This window comes from Aegilops tauschii, chromosome 3 (genome assembly GCF_002575655.3).
Source record: "Aegilops tauschii subsp. strangulata cultivar AL8/78 chromosome 3, Aet v6.0, whole genome shotgun sequence".
NCBI lineage: Eukaryota > Viridiplantae > Streptophyta > Magnoliopsida > Poales > Poaceae > Aegilops > Aegilops tauschii.
In genome coordinates, this window is record NC_053037.3 from 459,747,565 (window position 1) to 459,756,118 (window position 8,554).

At 47.7% G+C, this 8,554-nt stretch overlaps 1 long non-coding RNA gene across 6 annotated transcripts; it reads right to left on the bottom strand.

The window, feature by feature from the left end:
* Nucleotides 1–224: 224 nt before the first annotated feature.
* LOC109747095 (uncharacterized) lies at nucleotides 225–4,451 on the bottom strand. 6 transcript variants are annotated; one of them, XR_012205318.1, is made up of 7 exons: nucleotides 4,164–4,451; nucleotides 3,861–4,015; nucleotides 2,884–2,962; nucleotides 1,832–2,044; nucleotides 1,540–1,655; nucleotides 654–937; nucleotides 225–556 (listed from the first exon to the last, which is right to left on the bottom strand). It is a non-coding gene; the product is annotated as an uncharacterized lncRNA (long non-coding RNA). The 6 variants fall into 6 exon arrangements; XR_012205317.1 differs by having other exon boundaries at nucleotides 1,540–1,727; XR_002228978.4 differs by having other exon boundaries at nucleotides 1,832–2,061.
* Between the last annotated feature and the right edge of the window lie 4,103 nt (nucleotides 4,452–8,554).

The window sequence follows — 8,554 nt, forward strand, 5'->3', positions numbered from 1 at the left end:
CTGAATCCCAGACGGCGGCGGAGTTCAGTTGTGTCACTTGGAATGCTCTTCAGGATGCGCCTCGACATAAACACGCTTCGAATGCTCTCTGGGACTGGTCCAGCAGGATTATCCCTCTCACTAGTGGTTGGGGCGCCCCTCGCGGCGTCTCCTGAGCGGAAACTCTGCGGTGCCACGTAGGTCACCGTACTTTTCAGATCTTTTTTATGTCCTGGACGCACATGTAAATGCAAGCATTGCTCATGGAATTATAACTGAAATCCCTTAGTGCTGACCAGAGCCTGCCCTGGCGCACATCTGACAGGATCAATAGGTTGGAAAAATAAGATACAGCAGCAGCACACATTCATAAAATAAATCAAAGCTACAAGCACGCAAATATAGGAGAATCATACTCCCTCCGTTTCAAATGTCTAAAGGCCATGAAAAAGCTCTGCTGGTCTTGGAGTGAGTAAGACGTGCTGCTCTCCTTGAGGCACTTGGCCACCAGGATCCTGTCGATGCGGTCGTCGCCTATATACACCGGCAGGACGTCATTGCTTCAGTTGGGTATATCCTGGAGAGGCACAACAACACGCAGAATGTCAGTGCCATAATTATTTATGAGAGTGGTCTGAGACGCAAGTGAATATATATGAATGTTGCCTGCGTACCTAACGATTCATTCAGAAAATCCAGAGCCTTGCCCTTGTCCCATGTAATGTTTGTTCTTTGGTTATCAGCAAGAAACCCAACAACTCCATTCCAATTGGATATTACCGGTGATAGTATTAATATATCATCCTCTTCTCCTTGAAAACCATCAATAGACTTGACGCGCACATGAAAGCCATCACATGTGTTGTATTTTTTATCAAGTCTATTTTTAATAGCATCAACTTGAGACTCTACGAAGAGACCACACCGATGCTGAGCGCTTTGCCTGTACTTTTCCAACCTGCAGAAAAATTTAAACTGCTAAGTCTATACAGATCTTTTGGGGTCAATTTTCCACAAGGCTAGCAAGAGAACTTTCTTTAGCAAACTGAAGTTGATTTTGTATCAGCTTACAATTAACACAACATTACTTTTCAGCTCTGAAGGTAAAAACAAACACTATCAAAAAGTGAGTACATGTAGTGGCCAACAACTCTCATAGAGCTATGTTTCATCTTTCATGTCATCTACTTAGTGTTCACAGTTTTGCAAATAAAAATGTAACATTATCTATTAAACAAGGAAGTAGATGACAGTGGACTTGCTGACAAATATACATAGGGAACTGAATTTTCATAAACCCAGATTGACGGAGTTAAAAAACACAAGGTATACACAGGTAACAAACTGGATTGTTGAACATAAAGTATTGCGCGATCACTTTTTTATCAACGAAGATTATGCAACATTTAAATACAAGAAAGGAGGACACTATAGGCTTCTAAAGATGCCATGTTATATCAGCGAAGTCGCTTAATATAAAAACAAATCAATAACTACCAAGGACATCGAGGCAGGATATACTAAGGATGGAAGAAAAGAGAGGGCTCAGCTTAGACATACATCTAAAGATGGTTTGGATGAGGTGCAGAACAACAACAACTTCAACCATGTTTCATCGACTGTTTCCTGTGCCCTCCTTGTCTTCCCTCCCATCCGTGACATTTATAAGAGTATAGCTGCCATACAGGAGGCATGTATAATCCTTGTCATAGCTAGGAGACAGGACATTTGAACTATGTAAAATCTTCCTGTCATAAAACTGAGCATTTGGAAAGAGGCTAATACAAGGAATCATGCAATACTGTATATTCAGCAAATGTTTATCAAATTTCAGTCTATCTCGCTTTTGTACCTAGAGTACAAAGTCATGGCCGAGGGTGTGCATCTTCATTCCCTTCACCAGGCCCTGCAGACGGAAGGGTTGGATCGAACAAACAACACACACGAATCAGCTGCGGTTGTAGTACGCTCACTAGTTGTCCTCAAACATCCTCCTTTCTTCTCAGCCCCATGTTGCCGGCACCCAAATCCTTCCTATCCGCTCCCAGGTAGGAGAACAATGGCTCTGTAGGTTTGTAGGAGCTTCAGCAAGTGAATGAAACAATAAGAATTTTAGAAAGTAGGCGTGCAAATTATAGTAGATAAAACAGAGCAACCCAACATTGTTGTATTTATGGATTTAGATCTGTGGAGTACGGAGCAAGTATATCGAAAAAATAAGAACACAGCAGCTGAGTTGTGTTGTTTGATACATGTGAATTATCGAATTTGATCATTTCATGGTACTGAAAATATTTAAAAAAATACCAGCTAGACATGACTATAGAGAAATGAAGCTCACTTCGAAAGAATACTCATGCCTGATCATTGTAGAAAGAATAACAAAATACGAATACAGTGATAATAGCACTCATTTCATGTGATAAAAGGAAAAAAGAGAAGCTTCCCTGATTTTCATGGCTACATCACTAACTTTCAGGATTTGAACCTCAACCTGTTCTAGAAAGCCCACATCCCAGTTTTTATTACACGATTCGCAAATCCAAATACTTTCTTTGGTATGTATGCAGTACATTTTACAGATCACACGACTACTCCACAATCTAAAACAGAGAAACATCTCATAACTCATAAGTACAAAGTAGATGAACCAAGAGCAACCAATATATCATTCCTGTGAGAAATAACTAAGCAGGGATTTATCGGAAGAAACAATAAATGACAGCTGATAAGAGTGCTGCCTTTCAATTTCTTTGGCAAATGCTTTCCAGAAAGAAATAAGAAAAAGCTATATTTATTGTGCCCTACATAGCTCAATTAGCAGAATCAATATAGATCAAGTTCGTTTGGCCGTTTCATCCAAGTTTCAAACTAAATTAATTTAGACAACACAGAAGCTAATACCTGTGTATGAGTAGCAGCTCATATCTCTGAATGCTCTTGCAACGGCTGGCTAGCTGCCCATCAACTCATGGCACATCTTCTGCAAATGATACATGTTTGGAATTGAATTAAATTAATTGTACAAACATGGCAAGACTGGAGTTATGTCTATTACCACCAAGTAATAAAGTGCCATTACAGTATTCTCCTATGAGCGATGTAGAAGGAATGATGATGTGGGGTAGAATATATAATAATGACATATTATTTCAGATCAGACAAAAGAGGAAACATCAAAGAAAATTAAAGAGAGCTGTATTGTTCATTCCTTGCTGCTGTTTAAATAACCTGATAGAACTAATCAATCTTTTTAATGGCTGTAACCAACAACTATTGCTATAGTAAATCAAGACTAATTTTTAACAGCCGCTAATTTCCAGTATAGATTAACAATCTTAGTAATCCAAAGTAACATCACACAAACCCATATATGTGGAATAATATAGCAACCTATTGATCTGCTTGTCCGCCTCACCCTTCGTTCTGATTATGTGTACTTACAACAACAGCTTAGTTGCTTCCACTAATCAAAGTGATTGATTAATGTAATGTTGGCACAAAAAATGCACTAAAGAGTTATCAAGTAATACATTGAGATTCGCTTTAACTGTTGACCTTCTCAACTTACTGACTTGCCTCATCATCCTATTATGCCAGACATAGTACAGTTACATAAAGAATTGATGCAAGGAGAGTGCAAAAGCTCTGGCACAAACACATATCAGTATATCACCGACCATCGGCTGCAGCTCGTCCATCAACTTTTGTTTAATTTTTTAAGTTCTTTCACGGCAGCAGCAACCTTCATTTTACTAACTAACAAGGTGTAGAGACACATTAATCTGTTCATAACCGGTTGGTAGAGAGGGGGGGGGGGGGGGGGGGGGGGGGGGAGTACAGGGATCCAAGTACTGCAGAGAGGAAAAGTGTGAGCGCACCTGAAGGGGTGAAGATCCAGTCGATGGTAGCCGCGCCAGTGAATACTAACAGGAGATGGGAGATCGGCGCCCTTGCCCTCGCTCGGTAGCCGATCCCCATCGCTACCTCCTCGCAGCCTCCACGAACACCACAAGACTCCTCCGCCGGAAGCCGCCTGCCGATTTAGCTGGATCAATACGCCGCCATCGGCGAGGGTGCGTACGGCCTCCGTCCCAGCTGCCGCGCCGATCTGAGCCAGCGTGGGAGGAAAGGGAAAGGTGGGGAAGGGAGGGGGGGAGGAGCTGGCGGACGGACGGACGGACCTGCAGGGTGTGGGCCGGGAGCTGCCAGCCGTGCTTCCGCGCCATGGCCCCTCTCCTCCGATCGCCGGGTCGCCTCCCCGGCGGCGCGCGGCAGGCCAGCTCCCCGCTGCTGTTGGGGTGGGCTGCGTGCTCTCCCGCTGGCGACCCTCATGCCGGCCGGTTACATGGGAGAGAGGTTGCGTGTGTGGGCTTCAAACCCGAGGGGTGTGGCGGTGGAGACGGAAGGAGAGGGTTATGCGGGAGAGAGGTCAAATCCCGAGCCGTTTTTACCTTCGCAGGGAAGGAAAGGATCCATCGCAAATTTAGCCTAGGCAGGCGTTATCTGCGGGAGAGATATCCAGCCAAGCCCTTTGAGCGTGAGCGCGCGGGTCCAGCGCCGACGTGGCTAGCGCGGGCGTTCCCCCTTGATGCGTAGCTGAATGTGTTTAATTGCTCTGGAGGAGAACACGGAGGACAAGTCCGGGACAACGGTATTGAATCTTTTCCACTGCTTCGTTTCGAAAAAATATATTTTTTTCACTGCCCGTGCGCTGGAACTGTAGAATTGACGGACCATCACAAGTGGCTGCGTGGGAAGGCAAAATTGACAAATTTGACCTATGGACGAAATCAAATCACAGAATGAACTGCCCGTCAAACTATTTCACGAGGCTGACCTTTTTGTGTGACGCCCGACACGAAGGCGCCACACTACACTGTGCAACGCCTCACAGATAAGCGTCGCACCCGTGTGATCCAAAAATTACTAAGTCAGTGTGCAGTGCCTGAGAGATTGCTTTATTTTGTAGTGCAACCACTAGTGCAGCGCCTGAAAGCTACGCGCCACACTATACAATACAGCGCCTAGCTCTTAGGCTCTGCACAATGACTTAGCAATTTTCAGGCAGTCTGAGGTGCAACGCTGGCCAGGCGTGTAGCGCATATCTGTGAGGCGTTGCACAGTGTAGTGTGACGCCTTCGTGTCGGGCGTCACATAAAAAGGTCAGCCGCGTGAAATAGTTTCACGGACAGTTCATTTTGTGATTTGATTTCGTCCACGGGTCAATTTTGTCAAATTTGCCGCGTAGGAACTTCTCCGTGGTTTCAATACTTCTGGCGGCACGCAGCTACCGGACTTTTCTTCGGCATCTGACCCAGCTTCTGGGTCCAACATCCTCGATGGTCGGCAGTCGGCACCATCCATCAGTCAGCCATCCTACAACGGGTCATCCGTTTGTTGCTGGCATATCTGAAAGTGGCGAATCTACAGTTTACTGAGCAGCAGTTCTTGACGGTGGCGCAGGTGTTTGAACCACTGCTCTGAAGAAGGCATCAGACACGACGGTCACGCACCTTCACTTCTTCTTTTGTTAGGCGAACTCACCTTCATCTCTTGTCCAAAATCTATCTTGGTTTGGGGGCGACGAACCTCCAGGAGTAGTCGTTACATTTGGGCTCACTTGGGGCAGACTCTATGCCCTGTCGGTTGAGTTCCGCTCAATATTTAAATGACTGATGACATCCTTAATCAAGAATTCTTGTCTCAAGTGCTTGAGAGAAGTAGCGAAGTTTCTTCATACAGAAGAGAGTTTTGTAATAATGCAACCCGCGACAAACTGTAACTCACACTTCAGGAGCTCCAACTCCTTAGTGATGCCACTGTATCTCATGGGCCTGGTCCAATACAGAACGATTATCAACCATTTTGTAATCATCGAACTGCTCCATAGCATACAGTTCGCTCCCAACATCAGTTGCGCCGAACTTAGCTTCGAGCGCATCCCACAAGTTTTTGGCAACACACATATGGAGATACGCGTCTACCAGCTTGTCTCTGATCACAGTAAGAACGATTTCCACAAAGATGGTGGTTGCCTCCCTAAACGCATTCTCCTGTTCAGGAGCAATCGTTATCGTGGGAGACACACCACCAACTCAGAACACGTTCATTGCTGTGAGCCACAAGGTGGTCCTCGTCTGCCAATGCTAAAAAAATGCGCCACGATAGGGTTCCGGAGGCACCTGCTCTCCCGACCAACCGGGTAATTGACAGTTAGGGTTATGCAAGAGGGAGTGAGTGAACTGAGTTATGTCACTCCACCGGCCAACGCCGGCAACCCGCGGCGCATGCGCGTCGTGACGAGGCGAGGTGGGCGGCGGAGAAGGAGAACGCGCGTATACAACTCCTATTCCCAAGCTCCCAATGACATGTGGTAGAGCAGCCCTTATAAAGGGGTCTCACTCTCACTCCACTAGCAGTATGGTACTCTCTCCGTCTGAAATTACTTGTCGCCGAAATGAGTAAAAAAGAATGTATCTAGAACTAAACTATGTCTAGATAAATTCATTTTTTGACAAGTATTTCCGGACGGAGGGAGTACTAAACTTCCCCCACTTGTCATGCACCTAAATGGGCCTTAAAAATTAACCAGGTATTATTGTCTTATATGGGCCTAAGCCCGTCTATAATCCATCAGCAACAAGGAGCAGACAGAGTTTTTTGTTTTTCTTTGTCCAGTGGAGCTGCCCGGTTATGCATTTGCAACATACATGGTACACTCCTCGGGTGGAAACCCTAGGCCCCGCCACCGGGCGCGTCCATCCTCCCCCTTCCCTCCGCCGCCGCTAGAGGAGGTCGCCGGGCGAAGCCCCGGGTGGCTGATGGTGGCGGCGGAGGCCCTCTTCCCTCCCGCGCCATCAGGTGAGGCGGGTCACCCATGGCGCCGGGGCGCTTCCTTCCCCGATCTGCGTCGCGGCGACGCGGCTGTGTTGGATTCTATGGTAGGGTGCGTCGACTGCAAATTAAAATTTTCCTACGCGTAGAACAACCAGGAACATGCACTACAAAAAAAAGATACATCCGTGACATTTTGGGCCGAACGAATTTTTTTCCTGTCATGCTTATGACACTTCTACGACGATGATTGTGACAAAAACCCGGTATCATCATAGATGTGGTGGGCTCCTACTTCTATGACAAAAAATCATGACAGAAAATGGGCTTTTCGTCCTGGGTGGGCTGAAGACGCAGCTGCATGACATTCTTCGGGTCGTCCATGACAGAAAAAACCATGGTAGAAGCGAGGGCGAGGAAAATATCGGGGAGTTCCCGGTTACGGTGGGTGGTCGGGGGCCGAGCGATGCGCGTTTCTCTCGTACACGTACGCACGTGGGTGTGAGGCGTTGGGCTCTAACTGAACCCGAGCGAGGCGTTCGCCTACTGAACCCGAGCGATTGCACTGCAGGCTACGCGTTACTGAACTCGAGCGAACGACCGATGGATGTTAACTGAACCCGATCGAGCGATTTCTTCGCTACTGCTGCTAACTGAAGCCGATCGATGCTGCCTCTTGATGAACAGTGAGCGTTGTTGGGGGGTTTGGTTGAACAGTTCCCGCTGGGGGGTTGGATGAACAGGACCCCGTTGTAGTAGAGGCCGTTGCCGCTGGATAAACAGGCCCCCGATCGATCGAGCCGGTTGGGGGATGGATGAACAGGACCCCGTGGAGGGCTGGATGAACAGGACCCCGTGGAGGGCTGGTTGAACAGTAGCCGATGGAGGGCTGGATGAACAGTAGCCTGTGGAGGTGTGGTTGAACAGGACCCCGTGAAGAGGGCTGGTTGAACAGTAGCCGGTGGAGGAGCGGTGGAGGCTGGATGAACAGGAACCCGTGGATGAACAGTCGCAGGTGGAGGCTGGAGGAGGTCGACGGTGGATGAACAGTAGCCCGTGGAGGCAGTCGACGGTGGAGATGAACAGTATCCCGTGGAGTCCCGTTTTGCGGTACGCCACACCCCTCCCGATGAACAGGACCCCCGTTTCAACGTAGCGCTCCAACACAAGTCCGTTTCCTCCGTTTTGCGGTACGCCACACCCCTCCCGATCAACAGGACCCCGTTTCGACCGTAGGAGGTCCAAGAGAAGTCCGTTTCCTCCGTTTTGCGGTACGCCAGACCCCTCCCGATGGACAGGACCCCGTTTCGACCGTGGCCGTTCGAACACAAGGCCGTTTCCTCCGTTCTGCGGTACGCCAGGCCTCGTTTCGCTCGGCTGTTCCGTCCAAGCCGGTTGGCTCCTGATGAACACGACGTATTCCGTTGCCTCCCGATGAACACGACGCATTCCGTTGCCTCCCGATGAACACGACGACGCAGTTTCTCCGTTCCGACCCAGCCATGTACACGAGCCCTGGCCGTACGTATGCGCGAGTAGGCGTTCAAGACCCCGCCCGTATGTTTTTTTTTGAATATTTACTGTGAGGCAAAGCCCCACAGCGCTTTATTGAAATCGAACAACTGTACAAAAAAGAATAGTAGGAGTATATACAGGAGCTAAGAAACTAGCCTACAAAGCTAGGGTACAAGACTAGAACTACCTACCTGGACTAATTAGACTAAAGCATTTATCCAAG